The following is a 19671-nucleotide window of genomic DNA, read 5'->3' as shown; positions in this document are numbered from 1 at the left end:
TCGTGCTGAATCCGGACTCAGTGGTGTTCTCTGTTTGCGAGCGTATTTGTGCGTGCAGACTGGCATGGCGCACAGCTCGAAACTGACTATTCATTGCCGTTTGCATCATATTTTACTCATAACAGGGGAGGAGAAAGATCAAAGTTGTACCTCGCCATAATTGGAAGTAAACATTTTTACGCTGAGGCGTGGACTCCTTGGTGATAACAAACGACAATTAAGTTCGTTCCCTAGCAACAGCAGCGCCGTTAATTCAGCCATGATGTACAGCAAATTAAATGCCCCGGGTGAGGATCGAACTCACGACCTTAAGATTATGAGACTTACGCGCTACCTACTGCGCTACCGAGGCACGTTGCAACAAGCGTCCCAGGAAACTTGGTAAGTCACACATATTAGAGATAGACAGTTTGCGCTTTCTCAAGAATCTGCTGTGTTGCTACACGTGCTTTCCCGACTGGCTAGATTAAACTGCTGCCGCAGCTTTTTCAACGGAAAGCAGCACTGCCCGAGGTAACAGTACATCGCCCTTGCGGCACCTGGACACAGCGGCCTGTAGGGCCAGGCCGACGCTAGAGTTCAGAAATAGCACGCGACCGTCCAAGTACGGCCTCTTGCGTGCTGCGTGTTTGGTTCTTCTCACAGCGAATCCTGCTACACATTCCTGAGGCTGACGCAGCTCAAGCGAGCAATCGGCGCGGCGGCATTATAGCGAGAACAGCAAAACGATGCATCGGCCGGGAATCGAAGCCGGGCCGCCCGCGTGGTAGGCGAACAACCTACCACTTTTTTAGTTGTTGTTCTCATTTTGTTAGTTGCATTTGTTGGGGGCGGACGTCCGATGACGTCCGTGCTAGCCGAGCATATTCCCGAGCAGCTGTCTGCAGGGAAAGTGGGATTGCCACCCAGCGACGTCGGATACGACCGAAAAAAGTGCTACACACGCGGAGTCCCCCACTACACTGCCTTATAGCGACCGCTCATCACTATCGTGTGAGTAACGTTGCGGCCGCGGCGACGAGTCTTGCCCAAAGACGCAGCGTGCGTGGAGGCGCTACCCGAATGCGTGTGGATGCACCCTCCTACCTCGTAAAGCGCCTACAGCTGCTATCACCGTGGGCCGCTGCCGGCGGGCGGGAAGCCGACACAGCGCGGCGTTGCGAGCAGCGGCTGTGCGGTGGTGGTGTAATGGTGAGCATAGTTGCCTTCCAAGCAGTTGATCCGGGTTCGATTCCCGGCCACCGCAACGGGCGCAATTTTTTGCGTATGAGTATGTGAGCCACGTTAACGTTTTCTTTCCGTCGTTGCTCCACGCAGGCCATCCTCTAGTATGTCCCGACTTGTCCCGACTTTGCTCGGCTGACGCGAAAGCTGACGCTTGGAATTCGCCCTTATCAAAAGGACAGGCGCTATAAACGACTGTGAGAGGTGAGGTGTGGCGAGGTACCAAAACGACAGGCAAACCGCGAAATTTTCTGCTCCTCCTTCCTAAAGAAAAAAAGAGAAGAAAAACGGACGCAGTCGGTAGGACTCGAACCTACGCTCCCAGAGGGAATCTGATTTCTAGTCAGACGCCTTAACCACTCGGCCACGACTGCTCGTATCTGAAGCTTCCCTCGAATCGTGAAAAATCCAACCGGTCTGCGCAGAATGTTGACAGGAAACGAACTCTGTGCACTGATTACGGCAGGGATACCAGCGCTACGAGACGAGCCATTACGGAAGCGTTAAAAATCTTCGCCCAGACAGGGACTCGAACCCTGGACCCTTAGGTTAAAAGCCTAATGCTCTACCGACTGAGCTATCCGGGCTGATGCCCGTTGTGGGTGGAGCGGCTGCAAGCAATGTGAATAATTGGAACGCGTGTGTAGGCGTACTACGGTAATTGCTGGCTTCTGGCGCAACTGGCGACTTCACCGACTTCCCACTGACGCTGGTAGCAGCCCAACAGCGGACCAGTGCCTCTTCTGCCTTTATCCCGGTGCTGACAGTAATTGCATCTTGTGCCTGTTTTCCCCGATTACGTTCGGTTGAAGCTCCGGAAGGAGGGCGACAAAACGAAGGTTGGAAGGCCAAAACATGGAGGGACGTGTGCGCAAAAACTTCTGTTCCGCTACCGGGAATCGAACCCGGGCCTCCTGGGTGAAAGCCAGGTATCCTAGCCACTAGACCACACCGGATCTGCTCAATAAACGTGACATTTACTCCCTCTCCTCCCGCATTTCGTGCTGAATCCGGACTCAGTGGTGTTCTCTGTTTGCGAGCGTATTTGTGCGTGCAGACTGGCATGGCGCACAGCTCGAAACTGACTATTCATTGCCGTTTGCATCATATTTTACTCATAACAGGGGAGGAGAAAGATCAAAGTTGTACCTCGCCATAATTGGAAGTAAACATTTTTACGCTGAGGCGTGGACTCCTTGGTGATAACAAACGACAATTAAGTTCGTTCCCTAGCAACAGCAGCGCCGTTAATTCAGCCATGATGTACAGCAAATTAAATGCCCCGGGTGAGGATCGAACTCACGACCTTAAGATTATGAGACTTACGCGCTACCTACTGCGCTACCGAGGCACGTTGCAACAAGCGTCCCAGGAAACTTGGTAAGTCACACATATTAGAGATAGACAGTTTGCGCTTTCTCAAGAATCTGCTGTGTTGCTACACGTGCTTTCCCGACTGGCTAGATTAAACTGCTGCCGCAGCTTTTTCAACGGAAAGCAGCACTGCCCGAGGTAACAGTACATCGCCCTTGCGGCACCTGGACACAGCGGCCTGTAGGGCCAGGCCGACGCTAGAGTTCAGAAATAGCACGCGACCGTCCAAGTACGGCCTCTTGCGTGCTGCGTGTTTGGTTCTTCTCACAGCGAATCCTGCTACACATTCCTGAGGCTGACGCAGCTCAAGCGAGCAATCGGCGCGGCGGCATTATAGCGAGAACAGCAAAACGATGCATCGGCCGGGAATCGAAGCCGGGCCGCCCGCGTGGTAGGCGAACAACCTACCACTTTTTTAGTTGTTGTTCTCATTTTGTTAGTTGCATTTGTTGGGGGCGGACGTCCGATGACGTCCGTGCTAGCCGAGCATATTCCCGAGCAGCTGTCTGCAGGGAAAGTGGGATTGCCACCCAGCGACGTCGGATACGACCGAAAAAAGTGCTACACACGCGGAGTCCCCCACTACACTGCCTTATAGCGACCGCTCATCACTATCGTGTGAGTAACGTTGCGGCCGCGGCGACGAGTCTTGCCCAAAGACGCAGCGTGCGTGGAGGCGCTACCCGAATGCGTGTGGATGCACCCTCCTACCTCGTAAAGCGCCTACAGCTGCTATCACCGTGGGCCGCTGCCGGCGGGCGGGAAGCCGACACAGCGCGGCGTTGCGAGCAGCGGCTGTGCGGTGGTGGTGTAATGGTGAGCATAGTTGCCTTCCAAGCAGTTGATCCGGGTTCGATTCCCGGCCACCGCAACGGGCGCAATTTTTTGCGTATGAGTATGTGAGCCACGTTAACGTTTTCTTTCCGTCGTTGCTCCACGCAGGCCATCCTCTAGTATGTCCCGACTTGTCCCGACTTTGCTCGGCTGACGCGAAAGCTGACGCTTGGAATTCGCCCTTATCAAAAGGACAGGCGCTATAAACGACTGTGAGAGGTGAGGTGTGGCGAGGTACCAAAACGACAGGCAAACCGCGAAATTTTCTGCTCCTCCTTCCTAAAGAAAAAAAGAGAAGAAAAACGGACGCAGTCGGTAGGACTCGAACCTACGCTCCCAGAGGGAATCTGATTTCTAGTCAGACGCCTTAACCACTCGGCCACGACTGCTCGTATCTGAAGCTTCCCTCGAATCGTGAAAAATCCAACCGGTCTGCGCAGAATGTTGACAGGAAACGAACTCTGTGCACTGATTACGGCAGGGATACCAGCGCTACGAGACGAGCCATTACGGAAGCGTTAAAAATCTTCGCCCGGACAGGGACTCGAACCCTGGACCCTTAGGTTAAAAGCCTAATGCTCTACCGACTGAGCTATCCGGGCTGATGCCCGTTGTGGGTGGAGCGGCTGCAAGCAATGTGAATAATTGGAACGCGTGTGTAGGCGTACTACGGTAATTGCTGGCTTCTGGCGCAACTGGCGACTTCACCGACTTCCCACTGACGCTGGTAGCAGCCCAACAGCGGACCAGTGCCTCTTCTGCCTTTATCCCGGTGCTGACAGTAATTGCATCTTGTGCCTGTTTTCCCCGATTACGTTCGGTTGAAGCTCCGGAAGGAGGGCGACAAAACGAAGGTTGGAAGGCCAAAACATGGAGGGACGTGTGCGCAAAAACTTCTCTTCCGCTACCGGGAATCGAACCCGGGCCTCCTGGGTGAAAGCCAGGTATCCTAGCCACTAGACCACACCGGATTTGCTCAATAAACGTGACATTTACTCCCTCTCCTCCCGCATTTCGTGCTGAATCCGGACTCAGTGGTGTTCTCTGTTTGCGAGCGTATTTGTGCGTGCAGACTGGCATGGCGCACAGCTCGAAACTGACTATTCATTGCCGTTTGCATCATATTTTACTCATAACAGGGGAGGAGAAAGATCAAAGTTGTACCTCGCCATAATTGGAAGTAAACATTTTTACGCTGAGGCGTGGACTCCTTGGGGATAACAAACGACAATTAAGTTCGTTCCCTAGCAACAGCAGCGCCGTTAATTCAGCCATGATGTACAGCAAATTAAATGCCCCGGGTGAGGATCGAACTCACGACCTTAAGATTATGAGACTTACGCGCTACCTACTGCGCTACCGAGGCACGTTGCAACAAGCGTCCCAGGAAACTTGGTAAGTCACACATATTAGAGATAGACAGTTTGCGCTTTCTCAAGAATCTGCTGTGTTGCTACACGTGCTTTCCCGACTGGCTAGATTAAACTGCTGCCGCAGCTTTTTCAACGGAAAGCAGCACTGCCCGAGGTAACAGTACATCGCCCTTGCGGCACCTGGACACAGCGGCCTGTAGGGCCAGGCCGACGCTAGAGTTCAGAAATAGCACGCGACCGTCCAAGTACGGCCTCTTGCGTGCTGCGTGTTTGGTTCTTCTCACAGCGAATCCTGCTACACATTCCTGAGGCTGACGCAGCTCAAGCGAGCAATCGGCGCGGCGGCATTATAGCGAGAACAGCAAAACGATGCATCGGCCGGGAATCGAAGCCGGGCCGCCCGCGTGGTAGGCGAACAACCTACCACTTTTTTAGTTGTTGTTCTCATTTTGTTAGTTGCATTTGTTGGGGGCGGACGTCCGATGACGTCCGTGCTTGCCGAGCATATTCCCGAGCAGCTGTCTGCAGGGAAAGTGGGATTGCCACCCAGCGACGTCGGATACGACCGAAAAAAGTGCTACACACGCGGAGTCCCCCACTACACTGCCTTATAGCGACCGCTCATCACTATCGTGTGAGTAACGTTGCGGCCGCGGCGACGAGTCTTGCCCAAAGACGCAGCGTGCGTGGAGGCGCTACCCGAATGCGTGTGGATGCACCCTCCTACCTCGTAAAGCGCCTACAGCTACTATCACCGTGGGCCGCTGCCGGCGGGTGGGAAGCCGACACAGCGCGGCGTTGCGAGCAGCGGCTGTGCGGTGGTGGTGTAATGGTGAGCATAGTTGCCTTCCAAGCAGTTGATCCGGGTTCGATTCCCGGCCACCGCAACGGGCGCAATTTTTTGCGTATGAGTATGTGAGCCACGTTAACGTTTTCTTTCCGTCGTTGCTCCACGCAGGCCATCCTCTAGTATGTCCCGACTTGTCCCGACTTTGCTCGGCTGACGCGAAAGCTGACGCTTGGAATTCGCCCTTATCAAAAGGACAGGCGCTATAAACGACTGTGAGAGGTGAGGTGTGGCGAGGTACCAAAACGACAGGCAAACCGCGAAATTTTCTGCTCCTCCTTCCTAAAGAAAAAAAGAGAAGAAAAACGGACGCAGTCGGTAGGACTCGAACCTACGCTCCCAGAGGGAATCTGATTTCTAGTCAGACGCCTTAACCACTCGGCCACGACTGCTCGTATCTGAAGCTTCCCTCGAATCGTGAAAAATCCAACCGGTCTGCGCAGAATGTTGACAGGAAACGAACTCTGTGCACTGATTACGGCAGGGATACCAGCGCTACGAGACGAGCCATTACGGAAGCGTTAAAAATCTTCGCCCGGACAGGGACTCGAACCCTGGACCCTTAGGTTAAAAGCCTAATGCTCTACCGACTGAGCTATCCGGGCTGATGCCCGTTGTGGGTGGAGCGGCTGCAAGCAATGTGAATAATTGGAACGCGTGTGTAGGCGTACTACGGTAATTGCTGGCTTCTGGCGCAACTGGCGACTTCACCGACTTCCCACTGACGCTGGTAGCAGCCCAACAGCGGACCAGTGCCTCTTCTGCCTTTATCCCGGTGCTGACAGTAATTGCATCTTGTGCCTGTTTTCCCCGATTACGTTCGGTTGAAGCTCCGGAAGGAGGGCGACAAAACGAAGGTTGGAAGGCCAAAACATGGAGGGACGTGTGCGCAAAAACTTCTCTTCCGCTACCGGGAATCGAACCGGGGCCTCCTGGGTGAAAGCCAGGTATCCTAGCCACTAGACCACACCGGATCTGCTCAATAAACGTGACATTTACTCCCTCTCCTCCCGCATTTCGTGCTGAATCCGGACTCAGTGGTGTTCTCTGTTTGCGAGCGTATTTGTGCGTGCAGACTGGCATGGCGCACAGCTCGAAACTGACTATTCATTGCCGTTTGCATCATATTTTACTCATAACAGGGGAGGAGAAAGATCAAAGTTGTACCTCGCCATAATTGGAAGTAAACATTTTTACGCTGAGGCGTGGACTCCTTGGTGATAACAAACGACAATTAAGTTCGTTCCCTAGCAACAGCAGCGCCGTTAATTCAGCCATGATGTACAGCAAATTAAATGCCCCGGGTGAGGATCGAACTCACGACCTTAAGATTATGAGACTAACGCGCTACCTACTGCGCTACCGAGGCACGTTGCAACAAGCGTCCCAGGAAACTTGGTAAGTCCCACATATTAGAGATAGACAGTTTGCGCTTTCTCAAGAATCTGCTGTGTTGCTACACGTGCTTTCCCGACTGGCTAGATTAAACTGCTGCCGCAGCTTTTTCAACGGAAAGCAGCACTGCCCGAGGTAACAGTACATCGCCCTTGCGGCACCTGGACACAGCGGCCTGTAGGGCCAGGCCGACGCTAGAGTTCAGAAATAGCACGCGACCGTCCAAGTACGGCCTCTTGCGTGCTGCGTGTTTGGTTCTTCTCACAGCGAATCCTGCTACACATTCCTGAGGCTGACGCAGCTCAAGCGAGCAATCGGCGCGGCGGCATTATAGCGAGAACAGCAAAACGATGCATCGGCCGGGAATCGAAGCCGGGCCGCCCGCGTGGTAGGCGAACAACCTACCACTTTTTTAGTTGTTGTTCTCATTTTGTTAGTTGCATTTGTTGGGGGCGGACGTCCGATGACGTCCGTGCTAGCCGAGCATATTCCCGAGCAGCTGTCTGCAGGGAAAGTGGGATTGCCACCCAGCGACGTCGGATACGACCGAAAAAAGTGCTACACACGCGGAGTCCCCCACTACACTGCCTTATAGCGACCGCTCATCACTATCGTGTGAGTAACGTTGCGGCCGCGGCGACGAGTCTTGCCCAAAGACGCAGCGTGCGTGGAGGCGCTACCCGAATGCGTGTGGATGCACCCTCCTACCTCGTAAAGCGCCTACAGCTGCTATCACCGTGGGCCGCTGCCGGCGGGCGGGAAGCCGACACAGCGCGGCGTTGCGAGCAGCGGCTGTGCGGTGGTGGTGTAATGGTGAGCATAGTTGCCTTCCAAGCAGTTGATCCGGGTTCGATTCCCGGCCACCGCAACGGGCGCAATTTTTTGCGTATGAGTATGTGAGCCACGTTAACGTTTTCTTTCCGTCGTTGCTCCACGCAGGCCATCCTCTAGTATGTCCCGACTTGTCCCGACTTTGCTCGGCTGACGCGAAAGCTGACGCTTGGAATTCGCCCTTATCAAAAGGACAGGCGCTATAAACGACTGTGAGAGGTGAGGTGTGGCGAGGTACCAAAACGACAGGCAAACCGCGAAATTTTCTGCTCCTCCTTCCTAAAGAAAAAAAGAGAAGAAAAACGGACGCAGTCGGTAGGACTCGAACCTACGCTCCCAGAGGGAATCTGATTTCTAGTCAGACGCCTTAACCACTCGGCCACGACTGCTCGTATCTGAAGCTTCCCTCGAATCGTGAAAAATCCAACCGGTCTGCGCAGAATGTTGACAGGAAACGAACTCTGTGCACTGATTACGGCAGGGATACCAGCGCTACGAGACGAGCCATTACGGAAGCGTTAAAAATCTTCGCCCGGACAGGGACTCGAACCCTGGACCCTTAGGTTAAAAGCCTAATGCTCTACCGACTGAGCTATCCGGGCTGATGCCCGTTGTGGGTGGAGCGGCTGCAAGCAATGTGAATAATTGGAACGCGTGTGTAGGCGTACTACGGTAATTGCTGGCTTCTGGCGCAACTGGCGACTTCACCGACTTCCCACTGACGCTGGTAGCAGCCCAACAGCGGACCAGTGCCTCTTCTGCCTTTATCCCGGTGCTGACAGTAATTGCATCTTGTGCCTGTTTTCCCCGATTACGTTCGGTTGAAGCTCCGGAAGGAGGGCGACAAAACGAAGGTTGGAAGGCCAAAACATGGAGGGACGTGTGCGCAAAAACTTCTCTTCCGCTACCGGGAATCGAACCGGGGCCTCCTGGGTGAAAGCCAGGTATCCTAGCCACTAGACCACACCGGATCTGCTCAATAAACGTGACATTTACTCCCTCTCCTCCCGCATTTCGTGCTGAATCCGGACTCAGTGGTGTTCTCTGTTTGCGAGCGTATTTGTGCGTGCAGACTGGCATGGCGCACAGCTCGAAACTGACTATTCATTGCCGTTTGCATCATATTTTACTCATAACAGGGGAGGAGAAAGATCAAAGTTGTACCTCGCCATAATTGGAAGTAAACATTTTTACGCTGAGGCGTGGACTCCTTGGTGATAACAAACGACAATTAAGTTCGTTCCCTAGCAACAGCAGCGCCGTTAATTCAGCCATGATGTACAGCAAATTAAATGCCCCGGGTGAGGATCGAACTCACGACCTTAAGATTATGAGACTAACGCGCTACCTACTGCGCTACCGAGGCACGTTGCAACAAGCGTCCCAGGAAACTTGGTAAGTCCCACATATTAGAGATAGACAGTTTGCGCTTTCTCAAGAATCTGCTGTGTTGCTACACGTGCTTTCCCGACTGGCTAGATTAAACTGCTGCCGCAGCTTTTTCAACGGAAAGCAGCACTGCCCGAGGTAACAGTACATCGCCCTTGCGGCACCTGGACACAGCGGCCTGTAGGGCCAGGCCGACGCTAGAGTTCAGAAATAGCACGCGACCGTCCAAGTACGGCCTCTTGCGTGCTGCGTGTTTGGTTCTTCTCACAGCGAATCCTGCTACACATTCCTGAGGCTGACGCAGCTCAAGCGAGCAATCGGCGCGGCGGCATTATAGCGAGAACAGCAAAACGATGCATCGGCCGGGAATCGAAGCCGGGCCGCCCGCGTGGTAGGCGAACAACCTACCACTTTTTTAGTTGTTGTTCTCATTTTGTTAGTTGCATTTGTTGGGGGCGGACGTCCGATGACGTCCGTGCTAGCCGAGCATATTCCCGAGCAGCTGTCTGCAGGGAAAGTGGGATTGCCACCCAGCGACGTCGGATACGACCGAAAAAAGTGCTACACACGCGGAGTCCCCCACTACACTGCCTTATAGCGACCGCTCATCACTATCGTGTGAGTAACGTTGCGGCCGCGGCGACGAGTCTTGCCCAAAGACGCAGCGTGCGTGGAGGCGCTACCCGAATGCGTGTGGATGCACCCTCCTACCTCGTAAAGCGCCTACAGCTGCTATCACCGTGGGCCGCTGCCGGCGGGCGGGAAGCCGACACAGCGCGGCGTTGCGAGCAGCGGCTGTGCGGTGGTGGTGTAATGGTGAGCATAGTTGCCTTCCAAGCAGTTGATCCGGGTTCGATTCCCGGCCACCGCAACGGGCGCAATTTTTTGCGTATGAGTATGTGAGCCACGTTAACGTTTTCTTTCCGTCGTTGCTCCACGCAGGCCATCCTCTAGTATGTCCCGACTTGTCCCGACTTTGCTCGGCTGACGCGAAAGCTGACGCTTGGAATTCGCCCTTATCAAAAGGACAGGCGCTATAAACGACTGTGAGAGGTGAGGTGTGGCGAGGTACCAAAACGACAGGCAAACCGCGAAATTTTCTGCTCCTCCTTCCTAAAGAAAAAAAGAGAAGAAAAACGGACGCAGTCGGTAGGACTCGAACCTACGCTCCCAGAGGGAATCTGATTTCTAGTCAGACGCCTTAACCACTCGGCCACGACTGCTCGTATCTGAAGCTTCCCTCGAATCGTGAAAAATCCAACCGGTCTGCGCAGAATGTTGACAGGAAACGAACTCTGTGCACTGATTACGGCAGGGATACCAGCGCTACGAGACGAGCCATTACGGAAGCGTTAAAAATCTTCGCCCGGACAGGGACTCGAACCCTGGACCCTTAGGTTAAAAGCCTAATGCTCTACCGACTGAGCTATCCGGGCTGATGCCCGTTGTGGGTGGAGCGGCTGCAAGCAATGTGAATAATTGGAACGCGTGTGTAGGCGTACTACGGTAATTGCTGGCTTCTGGCGCAACTGGCGACTTCACCGACTTCCCACTGACGCTGGTAGCAGCCCAACAGCGGACCAGTGCCTCTTCTGCCTTTATCCCGGTGCTGACAGTAATTGCATCTTGTGCCTGTTTTCCCCGATTACGTTCGGTTGAAGCTCCGGAAGGAGGGCGACAAAACGAAGGTTGGAAGGCCAAAACATGGAGGGACGTGTGCGCAAAAACTTCTCTTCCGCTACCGGGAATCGAACCCGGGCCTCCTGGGTGAAAGCCAGGTATCCTAGCCACTAGACCACACCGGATCTGCTCAATAAACGTGACATTTACTCCCTCTCCTCCCGCATTTCGTGCTGAATCCGGACTCAGTGGTGTTCTCTGTTTGCGAGCGTATTTGTGCGTGCAGACTGGCATGGCGCACAGCTCGAAACTGACTATTCATTGCCGTTTGCATCATATTTTACTCATAACAGGGGAGGAGAAAGATCAAAGTTGTACCTCGCCATAATTGGAAGTAAACATTTTTACGCTGAGGCGTGGACTCCTTGGTGATAACAAACGACAATTAAGTTCGTTCCCTAGCAACAGCAGCGCCGTTAATTCAGCCATGATGTACAGCAAATTAAATGCCCCGGGTGAGGATCGAACTCACGACCTTAAGATTATGAGACTTACGCGCTACCTACTGCGCTACCGAGGCACGTTGCAACAAGCGTCCCAGGAAACTTGGTAAGTCCCACATATTAGAGATAGACAGTTTGCGCTTTCTCAAGAATCTGCTGTGTTGCTACACGTGCTTTCCCGACTGGCTAGATTAAACTGCTGCCGCAGCTTTTTCAACGGAAAGCAGCACTGCCCGAGGTAACAGTACATCGCCCTTGCGGCACCTGGACACAGCGGCCTGTAGGGCCAGGCCGACGCTAGAGTTCAGAAATAGCACGCGACCGTCCAAGTACGGCCTCTTGCGTGCTGCGTGTTTGGTTCTTCTCACAGCGAATCCTGCTACACATTCCTGAGGCTGACGCAGCTCAAGCGAGCAATCGGCGCGGCGGCATTATAGCGAGAACAGCAAAACGATGCATCGGCCGGGAATCGAAGCCGGGCCGCCCGCGTGGTAGGCGAACAACCTACCACTTTTTTAGTTGTTGTTCTCATTTTGTTAGTTGCATTTGTTGGGGGCGGACGTCCGATGACGTCCGTGCTAGCCGAGCATATTCCCGAGCAGCTGTCTGCAGGGAAAGTGGGATTGCCACCCAGCGACGTCGGATACGACCGAAAAAAGTGCTACACACGCGGAGTCCCCCACTACACTGCCTTATAGCGACCGCTCATCACTATCGTGTGAGTAACGTTGCGGCCGCGGCGACGAGTCTTGCCCAAAGACGCAGCGTGCGTGGAGGCGCTACCCGAATGCGTGTGGATGCACCCTCCTACCTCGTAAAGCGCCTACAGCTGCTATCACCGTGGGCCGCTGCCGGCGGGCGGGAAGCCGACACAGCGCGGCGTTGCGAGCAGCGGCTGTGCGGTGGTGGTGTAATGGTGAGCATAGTTGCCTTCCAAGCAGTTGATCCGGGTTCGATTCCCGGCCACCGCAACGGGCGCAATTTTTTGCGTATGAGTATGTGAGCCACGTTAACGTTTTCTTTCCGTCGTTGCTCCACGCAGGCCATCCTCTAGTATGTCCCGACTTGTCCCGACTTTGCTCGGCTGACGCGAAAGCTGACGCTTGGAATTCGCCCTTATCAAAAGGACAGGCGCTATAAACGACTGTGAGAGGTGAGGTGTGGCGAGGTACCAAAACGACAGGCAAACCGCGAAATTTTCTGCTCCTCCTTCCTAAAGAAAAAAAGAGAAGAAAAACGGACGCAGTCGGTAGGACTCGAACCTACGCTCCCAGAGGGAATCTGATTTCTAGTCAGACGCCTTAACCACTCGGCCACGACTGCTCGTATCTGAAGCTTCCCTCGAATCGTGAAAAATCCAACCGGTCTGCGCAGAATGTTGACAGGAAACGAACTCTGTGCACTGATTACGGCAGGGATACCAGCGCTACGAGACGAGCCATTACGGAAGCGTTAAAAATCTTCGCCCGGACAGGGACTCGAACCCTGGACCCTTAGGTTAAAAGCCTAATGCTCTACCGACTGAGCTATCCGGGCTGATGCCCGTTGTGGGTGGAGCGGCTGCAAGCAATGTGAATAATTGGAACGCGTGTGTAGGCGTACTACGGTAATTGCTGGCTTCTGGCGCAACTGGCGACTTCACCGACTTCCCACTGACGCTGGTAGCAGCCCAACAGCGGACCAGTGCCTCTTCTGCCTTTATCCCGGTGCTGACAGTAATTGCATCTTGTGCCTGTTTTCCCCGATTACGTTCGGTTGAAGCTCCGGAAGGAGGGCGACAAAACGAAGGTTGGAAGGCCAAAACATGGAGGGACGTGTGCGCAAAAACTTCTCTTCCGCTACCGGGAATCGAACCGGGGCCTCCTGGGTGAAAGCCAGGTATCCTAGCCACTAGACCACACCGGATCTGCTCAATAAACGTGACATTTACTCCCTCTCCTCCCGCATTTCGTGCTGAATCCGGACTCAGTGGTGTTCTCTGTTTGCGAGCGTATTTGTGCGTGCAGACTGGCATGGCGCACAGCTCGAAACTGACTATTCATTGCCGTTTGCATCATATTTTACTCATAACAGGGGAGGAGAAAGATCAAAGTTGTACCTCGCCATAATTGGAAGTAAACATTTTTACGCTGAGGCGTGGACTCCTTGGTGATAACAAACGACAATTAAGTTCGTTCCCTAGCAACAGCAGCGCCGTTAATTCAGCCATGATGTACAGCAAATTAAATGCCCCGGGTGAGGATCGAACTCACGACCTTAAGATTATGAGACTAACGCGCTACCTACTGCGCTACCGAGGCACGTTGCAATAAGCGTCCCAGGAAACTTGGTAAGTCCCACATATTAGAGATAGACAGTTTGCGCTTTCTCAAGAATCTGCTGTGTTGCTACACGTGCTTTCCCGACTGGCTAGATTAAACTGCTGCCGCAGCTTTTTCAACGGAAAGCAGCACTGCCCGAGGTAACAGTACATCGCCCTTGCGGCACCTGGACACAGCGGCCTGTAGGGCCAGGCCGACGCTAGAGTTCAGAAATAGCACGCGACCGTCCAAGTACGGCCTCTTGCGTGCTGCGTGTTTGGTTCTTCTCACAGCGAATCCTGCTACACATTCCTGAGGCTGACGCAGCTCAAGCGAGCAATCGGCGCGGCGGCATTATAGCGAGAACAGCAAAACGATGCATCGGCCGGGAATCGAAGCCGGGCCGCCCGCGTGGTAGGCGAACAACCTACCACTTTTTTAGTTGTTGTTCTCATTTTGTTAGTTGCATTTGTTGGGGGCGGACGTCCGATGACGTCCGTGCTAGCCGAGCATATTCCCGAGCAGCTGTCTGCAGGGAAAGTGGGATTGCCACCCAGCGACGTCGGATACGACCGAAAAAAGTGCTACACACGCGGAGTCCCCCACTACACTGCCTTATAGCGACCGCTCATCACTATCGTGTGAGTAACGTTGCGGCCGCGGCGACGAGTCTTGCCCAAAGACGCAGCGTGCGTGGAGGCGCTACCCGAATGCGTGTGGATGCACCCTCCTACCTCGTAAAGCGCCTACAGCTGCTATCACCGTGGGCCGCTGCCGGCGGGCGGGAAGCCGACACAGCGCGGCGTTGCGAGCAGCGGCTGTGCGGTGGTGGTGTAATGGTGAGCATAGTTGCCTTCCAAGCAGTTGATCCGGGTTCGATTCCCGGCCACCGCAACGGGCGCAATTTTTTGCGTATGAGTATGTGAGCCACGTTAACGTTTTCTTTCCGTCGTTGCTCCACGCAGGCCATCCTCTAGTATGTCCCGACTTGTCCCGACTTTGCTCGGCTGACGCGAAAGCTGACGCTTGGAATTCGCCCTTATCAAAAGGACAGGCGCTATAAACGACTGTGAGAGGTGAGGTGTGGCGAGGTACCAAAACGACAGGCAAACCGCGAAATTTTCTGCTCCTCCTTCCTAAAGAAAAAAAGAGAAGAAAAACGGACGCAGTCGGTAGGACTCGAACCTACGCTCCCAGAGGGAATCTGATTTCTAGTCAGACGCCTTAACCACTCGGCCACGACTGCTCGTATCTGAAGCTTCCCTCGAATCGTGAAAAATCCAACCGGTCTGCGCAGAATGTTGACAGGAAACGAACTCTGTGCACTGATTACGGCAGGGATACCAGCGCTACGAGACGAGCCATTACGGAAGCGTTAAAAATCTTCGCCCGGACAGGGACTCGAACCCTGGACCCTTAGGTTAAAAGCCTAATGCTCTACCGACTGAGCTATCCGGGCTGATGCCCGTTGTGGGTGGAGCGGCTGCAAGCAATGTGAATAATTGGAACGCGTGTGTAGGCGTACTACGGTAATTGCTGGCTTCTGGCGCAACTGGCGACTTCACCGACTTCCCACTGACGCTGGTAGCAGCCCAACAGCGGACCAGTGCCTCTTCTGCCTTTATCCCGGTGCTGACAGTAATTGCATCTTGTGCCTGTTTTCCCCGATTACGTTCGGTTGAAGCTCCGGAAGGAGGGCGACAAAACGAAGGTTGGAAGGCCAAAACATGGAGGGACGTGTGCGCAAAAACTTCTGTTCCGCTACCGGGAATCGAACCCGGGCCTCCTGGGTGAAAGCCAGGTATCCTAGCCACTAGACCACACCGGATCTGCTCAATAAACGTGACATTTACTCCCTCTCCTCCCGCATTTCGTGCTGAATCCGGACTCAGTGGTGTTCTCTGTTTGCGAGCGTATTTGTGCGTGCAGACTGGCATGGCGCACAGCTCGAAACTGACTATTCATTGCCGTTTGCATCATATTTTACTCATAACAGGGGAGGAGAAAGATCAAAGTTGTACCTCGCCATAATTGGAAGTAAACATTTTTACGCTGAGGCGTGGACTCCTTGGTGATAACAAACGACAATTAAGTTCGTTCCCTAGCAACAGCAGCGCCGTTAATTCAGCCATGATGTACAGCAAATTAAATGCCCCGGGTGAGGATCGAACTCACGACCTTAAGATTATGAGACTTACGCGCTACCTACTGCGCTACCGAGGCACGTTGCAACAAGCGTCCCAGGAAACTTGGTAAGTCCCACATATTAGAGATAGACAGTTTGCGCTTTCTCAAGAATCTGCTGTGTTGCTACACGTGCTTTCCCGACTGGCTAGATTAAACTGCTGCCGCAGCTTTTTCAACGGAAAGCAGCACTGCCCGAGGTAACAGTACATCGCCCTTGCGGCACCTGGACACAGCGGCCTGTAGGGCCAGGCCGACGCTAGAGTTCAGAAATAGCACGCGACCGTCCAAGTACGGCCTCTTGCGTGCTGCGTGTTTGGTTCTTCTCACAGCGAATCCTGCTACACATTCCTGAGGCTGACGCAGCTCAAGCGAGCAATCGGCGCGGCGGCATTATAGCGAGAACAGCAAAACGATGCATCGGCCGGGAATCGAAGCCGGGCCGCCCGCGTGGTAGGCGAACAACCTACCACTTTTTTAGTTGTTGTTCTCATTTTGTTAGTTGCATTTGTTGGGGGCGGACGTCCGATGACGTCCGTGCTAGCCGAGCATATTCCCGAGCAGCTGTCTGCAGGGAAAGTGGGATTGCCACCCAGCGACGTCGGATACGACCGAAAAAAGTGCTACACACGCGGAGTCCCCCACTACACTGCCTTATAGCGACCGCTCATCACTATCGTGTGAGTAACGTTGCGGCCGCGGCGACGAGTCTTGCCCAAAGACGCAGCGTGCGTGGAGGCGCTACCCGAATGCGTGTGGATGCACCCTCCTACCTCGTAAAGCGCCTACAGCTGCTATCACCGTGGGCCGCTGCCGGCGGGCGGGAAGCCGACACAGCGCGGCGTTGCGAGCAGCGGCTGTGCGGTGGTGGTGTAATGGTGAGCATAGTTGCCTTCCAAGCAGTTGATCCGGGTTCGATTCCCGGCCACCGCAACGGGCGCAATTTTTTGCGTATGAGTATGTGAGCCACGTTAACGTTTTCTTTCCGTCGTTGCTCCACGCAGGCCATCCTCTAGTATGTCCCGACTTGTCCCGACTTTGCTCGGCTGACGCGAAAGCTGACGCTTGGAATTCGCCCTTATCAAAAGGACAGGCGCTATAAACGACTGTGAGAGGTGAGGTGTGGCGAGGTACCAAAACGACAGGCAAACCGCGAAATTTTCTGCTCCTCCTTCCTAAAGAAAAAAAGAGAAGAAAAACGGACGCAGTCGGTAGGACTCGAACCTACGCTCCCAGAGGGAATCTGATTTCTAGTCAGACGCCTTAACCACTCGGCCACGACTGCTCGTATCTGAAGCTTCCCTCGAATCGTGAAAAATCCAACCGGTCTGCGCAGAATGTTGACAGGAAACGAACTCTGTGCACTGATTACGGCAGGGATACCAGCGCTACGAGACGAGCCATTACGGAAGCGTTAAAAATCTTCGCCCGGACAGGGACTCGAACCCTGGACCCTTAGGTTAAAAGCCTAATGCTCTACCGACTGAGCTATCCGGGCTGATGCCCGTTGTGGGTGGAGCGGCTGCAAGCAATGTGAATAATTGGAACGCGTGTGTAGGCGTACTACGGTAATTGCTGGCTTCTGGCGCAACTGGCGACTTCACCGACTTCCCACTGACGCTGGTAGCAGCCCAACAGCGGACCAGTGCCTCTTCTGCCTTTATCCCGGTGCTGACAGTAATTGCATCTTGTGCCTGTTTTCCCCGATTACGTTCGGTTGAAGCTCCGGAAGGAGGGCGACAAAACGAAGGTTGGAAGGCCAAAACATGGAGGGACGTGTGCGCAAAAACTTCTCTTCCGCTACCGGGAATCGAACCCGGGCCTCCTGGGTGAAAGCCAGGTATCCTAGCCACTAGACCACACCGGATCTGCTCAATAAACGTGACATTTACTCCCTCTCCTCCCGCATTTCGTGCTGAATCCGGACTCAGTGGTGTTCTCTGTTTGCGAGCGTATTTGTGCGTGCAGACTGGCATGGCGCACAGCTCGAAACTGACTATTCATTGCCGTTTGCATCATATTTTACTCATAACAGGGGAGGAGAAAGATCAAAGTTGTACCTCGCCATAATTGGAAGTAAACATTTTTACGCTGAGGCGTGGACTCCTTGGTGATAACAAACGACAATTAAGTTCGTTCCCTAGCAACAGCAGCGCCGTTAATTCAGCCATGATGTACAGCAAATTAAATGCCCCAGGTGAGGATCGAACTCACGACCTTAAGATTATGAGACTTACGCGCTACCTACTGCGCTACCGAGGCACGTTGCAACAAGCGTCCCAGGAAACTTGGTAAGTCCCACATATTAGAGATAGACAGTTTGCGCTTTCTCAAGAATCTGCTGTGTTGCTACACGTGCTTTCCCGACTGGCTAGATTAAACTGCTGCCGCAGCTTTTTCAACGGAAAGCAGCACTGCCCGAGGTGACAGTACATCGCCCTTGCGGCACCTGGACACAGCGGCCTGTAGGGCCAGGCCGACGCTAGAGTTCAGAAATAGCACGCGACCGTCCAAGTACGGCCTCTTGCGTGCTGCGTGTTTGGTTCTTCTCACAGCGAATCCTGCTACACATTCCTGAGGCTGACGCAGCTCAAGCGAGCAATCGGCGCGGCGGCATTATAGCGAGAACAGCAAAACGATGCATCGGCCGGGAATCGAAGCCGGGCCGCCCGCGTGGTAGGCGAACAACCTACCACTTTTTTAGTTGTTGTTCTCATTTTGTTAGTTGCATTTGTTGGGGGCGGACGTCCGATGACGTCCGTGCTAGCCGAGCATATTCCCGAGCAGCTGTCTGCAGGGAAAGTGGGATTGCCACCCAGCGACGTCGGATACGACCGAAAAAAGTGCTACACACGCGGAGTCCCCCACTACACTGCCTTATAGCGACCGCTCATCACTATCGTGTGAGTAACGTTGCGGCCGCGGCGACGAGTCTTGCCCAAAGACGCAGCGTGCGTGGAGGCGCTACCCGAATGCGTGTGGATGCACCCTCCTACCTCGTAAAGCGCCTACAGCTGCTATCACCGTGGGCCGCTGCCGGCGGGCGGGAAGCCGACACAGCGCGGCGTTGCGAGCAGCGGCTGTGCGGTGGTGGTGTAATGGTGAGCATAGTTGCCTTCCAAGCAGTTGATCCGGGTTCGATTCCCGGCCACCGCAACGGGCGCAATTTTTTGCGTATGAGTATGTGAGCCACGTTAACGTTTTCTTTCCGTCGTTGCTCCACGCAGGCCATCCTCTAGTATGTCCCGACTTGTCCCGACTTTGCTCGGCTGACGCGAAAGCTGACGCTTGGAATTCGCCCTTATCAAAAGGACAGGCGCTATAAACGACTGTGAGAGGTGAGGTGTGGCGAGGTACCAAAACGACAGGCAAACCGCGAAATTTTCTGCTCCTCCTTCCTAAAGAAAAAAAGAGAAGAAAAACGGACGCAGTCGGTAGGACTCGAACCTACGCTCCCAGAGGGAATCTGATTTCTAGTCAGACGCCTTAACCACTCGGCCACGACTGCTCGTATCTGAAGCTTCCCTCGAATCGTGAAAAATCCAACCGGTCTGCGCAGAATGTTGACAGGAAACGAACTCTGTGCACTGATTACGGCAGGGATACCAGCGCTACGAGACGAGCCATTACGGAAGCGTTAAAAATCTTCGCCCGGACAGGGACTCGAACCCTGGACCCTTAGGTTAAAAGCCTAATGCTCTACCGACTGAGCTATCCGGGCTGATGCCCGTTGTGGGTGGAGCGGCTGCAAGCAATGTGAATAATTGGAACGCGTGTGTAGGCGTACTACGGTAATT

At 54.0% G+C, this 19671-nt stretch overlaps 44 non-coding genes across 44 annotated transcripts; 9 read left to right on the top strand and 35 right to left on the bottom strand.

Annotated features, from left to right (window-relative positions):
• Positions 1-279: 279 nt before the first annotated feature.
• Positions 280-352, bottom strand: Trnam-cau (transfer RNA methionine (anticodon CAU)). Its single transcript has one exon. It is a non-coding gene; the product is annotated as a tRNA-Met (tRNA).
• Positions 353-1174: 822 nt separating this feature from the next.
• Positions 1175-1246, top strand: Trnag-ucc (transfer RNA glycine (anticodon UCC)). The gene has a single exon. It is a non-coding gene; the product is annotated as a tRNA-Gly (tRNA).
• A 270-nt stretch (positions 1247-1516) lies between these two features.
• Positions 1517-1598, bottom strand: Trnas-aga (transfer RNA serine (anticodon AGA)). The gene has a single exon. It is a non-coding gene; the product is annotated as a tRNA-Ser (tRNA).
• A 140-nt stretch (positions 1599-1738) lies between these two features.
• Positions 1739-1811, bottom strand: Trnak-uuu (transfer RNA lysine (anticodon UUU)). The gene has a single exon. It is a non-coding gene; the product is annotated as a tRNA-Lys (tRNA).
• A 297-nt stretch (positions 1812-2108) lies between these two features.
• On the bottom strand, positions 2109-2180 carry Trnae-uuc (transfer RNA glutamic acid (anticodon UUC)). The gene has a single exon. It is a non-coding gene; the product is annotated as a tRNA-Glu (tRNA).
• A 322-nt stretch (positions 2181-2502) lies between these two features.
• Trnam-cau (transfer RNA methionine (anticodon CAU)) lies at positions 2503-2575 on the bottom strand. The gene has a single exon. It is a non-coding gene; the product is annotated as a tRNA-Met (tRNA).
• Positions 2576-3397: 822 nt separating this feature from the next.
• Trnag-ucc (transfer RNA glycine (anticodon UCC)) lies at positions 3398-3469 on the top strand. The gene has a single exon. It is a non-coding gene; the product is annotated as a tRNA-Gly (tRNA).
• A 270-nt stretch (positions 3470-3739) lies between these two features.
• Positions 3740-3821, bottom strand: Trnas-aga (transfer RNA serine (anticodon AGA)). Its single transcript has one exon. It is a non-coding gene; the product is annotated as a tRNA-Ser (tRNA).
• Positions 3822-3961: 140 nt separating this feature from the next.
• Positions 3962-4034, bottom strand: Trnak-uuu (transfer RNA lysine (anticodon UUU)). Its single transcript has one exon. It is a non-coding gene; the product is annotated as a tRNA-Lys (tRNA).
• A 297-nt stretch (positions 4035-4331) lies between these two features.
• On the bottom strand, positions 4332-4403 carry Trnae-uuc (transfer RNA glutamic acid (anticodon UUC)). The gene has a single exon. It is a non-coding gene; the product is annotated as a tRNA-Glu (tRNA).
• Positions 4404-4725: 322 nt separating this feature from the next.
• Trnam-cau (transfer RNA methionine (anticodon CAU)) lies at positions 4726-4798 on the bottom strand. Its single transcript has one exon. It is a non-coding gene; the product is annotated as a tRNA-Met (tRNA).
• Positions 4799-5620: 822 nt separating this feature from the next.
• On the top strand, positions 5621-5692 carry Trnag-ucc (transfer RNA glycine (anticodon UCC)). Its single transcript has one exon. It is a non-coding gene; the product is annotated as a tRNA-Gly (tRNA).
• A 270-nt stretch (positions 5693-5962) lies between these two features.
• Positions 5963-6044, bottom strand: Trnas-aga (transfer RNA serine (anticodon AGA)). Its single transcript has one exon. It is a non-coding gene; the product is annotated as a tRNA-Ser (tRNA).
• A 140-nt stretch (positions 6045-6184) lies between these two features.
• Positions 6185-6257, bottom strand: Trnak-uuu (transfer RNA lysine (anticodon UUU)). The gene has a single exon. It is a non-coding gene; the product is annotated as a tRNA-Lys (tRNA).
• Positions 6258-6554: 297 nt separating this feature from the next.
• On the bottom strand, positions 6555-6626 carry Trnae-uuc (transfer RNA glutamic acid (anticodon UUC)). Its single transcript has one exon. It is a non-coding gene; the product is annotated as a tRNA-Glu (tRNA).
• A 322-nt stretch (positions 6627-6948) lies between these two features.
• Trnam-cau (transfer RNA methionine (anticodon CAU)) lies at positions 6949-7021 on the bottom strand. Its single transcript has one exon. It is a non-coding gene; the product is annotated as a tRNA-Met (tRNA).
• Positions 7022-7843: 822 nt separating this feature from the next.
• Positions 7844-7915, top strand: Trnag-ucc (transfer RNA glycine (anticodon UCC)). Its single transcript has one exon. It is a non-coding gene; the product is annotated as a tRNA-Gly (tRNA).
• A 270-nt stretch (positions 7916-8185) lies between these two features.
• Positions 8186-8267, bottom strand: Trnas-aga (transfer RNA serine (anticodon AGA)). The gene has a single exon. It is a non-coding gene; the product is annotated as a tRNA-Ser (tRNA).
• A 140-nt stretch (positions 8268-8407) lies between these two features.
• On the bottom strand, positions 8408-8480 carry Trnak-uuu (transfer RNA lysine (anticodon UUU)). Its single transcript has one exon. It is a non-coding gene; the product is annotated as a tRNA-Lys (tRNA).
• A 297-nt stretch (positions 8481-8777) lies between these two features.
• On the bottom strand, positions 8778-8849 carry Trnae-uuc (transfer RNA glutamic acid (anticodon UUC)). Its single transcript has one exon. It is a non-coding gene; the product is annotated as a tRNA-Glu (tRNA).
• Positions 8850-9171: 322 nt separating this feature from the next.
• Trnam-cau (transfer RNA methionine (anticodon CAU)) lies at positions 9172-9244 on the bottom strand. The gene has a single exon. It is a non-coding gene; the product is annotated as a tRNA-Met (tRNA).
• An 822-nt stretch (positions 9245-10066) lies between these two features.
• Positions 10067-10138, top strand: Trnag-ucc (transfer RNA glycine (anticodon UCC)). The gene has a single exon. It is a non-coding gene; the product is annotated as a tRNA-Gly (tRNA).
• Positions 10139-10408: 270 nt separating this feature from the next.
• Positions 10409-10490, bottom strand: Trnas-aga (transfer RNA serine (anticodon AGA)). Its single transcript has one exon. It is a non-coding gene; the product is annotated as a tRNA-Ser (tRNA).
• Positions 10491-10630: 140 nt separating this feature from the next.
• Trnak-uuu (transfer RNA lysine (anticodon UUU)) lies at positions 10631-10703 on the bottom strand. Its single transcript has one exon. It is a non-coding gene; the product is annotated as a tRNA-Lys (tRNA).
• Positions 10704-11000: 297 nt separating this feature from the next.
• Positions 11001-11072, bottom strand: Trnae-uuc (transfer RNA glutamic acid (anticodon UUC)). The gene has a single exon. It is a non-coding gene; the product is annotated as a tRNA-Glu (tRNA).
• A 322-nt stretch (positions 11073-11394) lies between these two features.
• Trnam-cau (transfer RNA methionine (anticodon CAU)) lies at positions 11395-11467 on the bottom strand. Its single transcript has one exon. It is a non-coding gene; the product is annotated as a tRNA-Met (tRNA).
• Positions 11468-12289: 822 nt separating this feature from the next.
• On the top strand, positions 12290-12361 carry Trnag-ucc (transfer RNA glycine (anticodon UCC)). Its single transcript has one exon. It is a non-coding gene; the product is annotated as a tRNA-Gly (tRNA).
• A 270-nt stretch (positions 12362-12631) lies between these two features.
• Positions 12632-12713, bottom strand: Trnas-aga (transfer RNA serine (anticodon AGA)). Its single transcript has one exon. It is a non-coding gene; the product is annotated as a tRNA-Ser (tRNA).
• A 140-nt stretch (positions 12714-12853) lies between these two features.
• Positions 12854-12926, bottom strand: Trnak-uuu (transfer RNA lysine (anticodon UUU)). The gene has a single exon. It is a non-coding gene; the product is annotated as a tRNA-Lys (tRNA).
• Positions 12927-13223: 297 nt separating this feature from the next.
• Positions 13224-13295, bottom strand: Trnae-uuc (transfer RNA glutamic acid (anticodon UUC)). Its single transcript has one exon. It is a non-coding gene; the product is annotated as a tRNA-Glu (tRNA).
• Positions 13296-13617: 322 nt separating this feature from the next.
• On the bottom strand, positions 13618-13690 carry Trnam-cau (transfer RNA methionine (anticodon CAU)). The gene has a single exon. It is a non-coding gene; the product is annotated as a tRNA-Met (tRNA).
• An 822-nt stretch (positions 13691-14512) lies between these two features.
• On the top strand, positions 14513-14584 carry Trnag-ucc (transfer RNA glycine (anticodon UCC)). The gene has a single exon. It is a non-coding gene; the product is annotated as a tRNA-Gly (tRNA).
• Positions 14585-14854: 270 nt separating this feature from the next.
• On the bottom strand, positions 14855-14936 carry Trnas-aga (transfer RNA serine (anticodon AGA)). The gene has a single exon. It is a non-coding gene; the product is annotated as a tRNA-Ser (tRNA).
• A 140-nt stretch (positions 14937-15076) lies between these two features.
• Positions 15077-15149, bottom strand: Trnak-uuu (transfer RNA lysine (anticodon UUU)). Its single transcript has one exon. It is a non-coding gene; the product is annotated as a tRNA-Lys (tRNA).
• A 297-nt stretch (positions 15150-15446) lies between these two features.
• Trnae-uuc (transfer RNA glutamic acid (anticodon UUC)) lies at positions 15447-15518 on the bottom strand. The gene has a single exon. It is a non-coding gene; the product is annotated as a tRNA-Glu (tRNA).
• Positions 15519-15840: 322 nt separating this feature from the next.
• Trnam-cau (transfer RNA methionine (anticodon CAU)) lies at positions 15841-15913 on the bottom strand. The gene has a single exon. It is a non-coding gene; the product is annotated as a tRNA-Met (tRNA).
• Positions 15914-16735: 822 nt separating this feature from the next.
• Trnag-ucc (transfer RNA glycine (anticodon UCC)) lies at positions 16736-16807 on the top strand. The gene has a single exon. It is a non-coding gene; the product is annotated as a tRNA-Gly (tRNA).
• Positions 16808-17077: 270 nt separating this feature from the next.
• Positions 17078-17159, bottom strand: Trnas-aga (transfer RNA serine (anticodon AGA)). The gene has a single exon. It is a non-coding gene; the product is annotated as a tRNA-Ser (tRNA).
• A 140-nt stretch (positions 17160-17299) lies between these two features.
• Positions 17300-17372, bottom strand: Trnak-uuu (transfer RNA lysine (anticodon UUU)). The gene has a single exon. It is a non-coding gene; the product is annotated as a tRNA-Lys (tRNA).
• Positions 17373-17669: 297 nt separating this feature from the next.
• Positions 17670-17741, bottom strand: Trnae-uuc (transfer RNA glutamic acid (anticodon UUC)). The gene has a single exon. It is a non-coding gene; the product is annotated as a tRNA-Glu (tRNA).
• Positions 17742-18063: 322 nt separating this feature from the next.
• Trnam-cau (transfer RNA methionine (anticodon CAU)) lies at positions 18064-18136 on the bottom strand. The gene has a single exon. It is a non-coding gene; the product is annotated as a tRNA-Met (tRNA).
• An 822-nt stretch (positions 18137-18958) lies between these two features.
• Trnag-ucc (transfer RNA glycine (anticodon UCC)) lies at positions 18959-19030 on the top strand. Its single transcript has one exon. It is a non-coding gene; the product is annotated as a tRNA-Gly (tRNA).
• Positions 19031-19300: 270 nt separating this feature from the next.
• On the bottom strand, positions 19301-19382 carry Trnas-aga (transfer RNA serine (anticodon AGA)). Its single transcript has one exon. It is a non-coding gene; the product is annotated as a tRNA-Ser (tRNA).
• A 140-nt stretch (positions 19383-19522) lies between these two features.
• On the bottom strand, positions 19523-19595 carry Trnak-uuu (transfer RNA lysine (anticodon UUU)). The gene has a single exon. It is a non-coding gene; the product is annotated as a tRNA-Lys (tRNA).
• Between the last annotated feature and the right edge of the window lie 76 nt (positions 19596-19671).

This window comes from Schistocerca cancellata, unplaced genomic scaffold (genome assembly GCF_023864275.1).
Source record: "Schistocerca cancellata isolate TAMUIC-IGC-003103 unplaced genomic scaffold, iqSchCanc2.1 HiC_scaffold_331, whole genome shotgun sequence".
NCBI classification, from domain to species: Eukaryota; Metazoa; Arthropoda; class Insecta; order Orthoptera; family Acrididae; genus Schistocerca; species Schistocerca cancellata.
The sequence above is the reverse complement of the archived record's forward strand: the minus strand, read 5'-3'. Positions and strand labels throughout refer to the sequence as shown.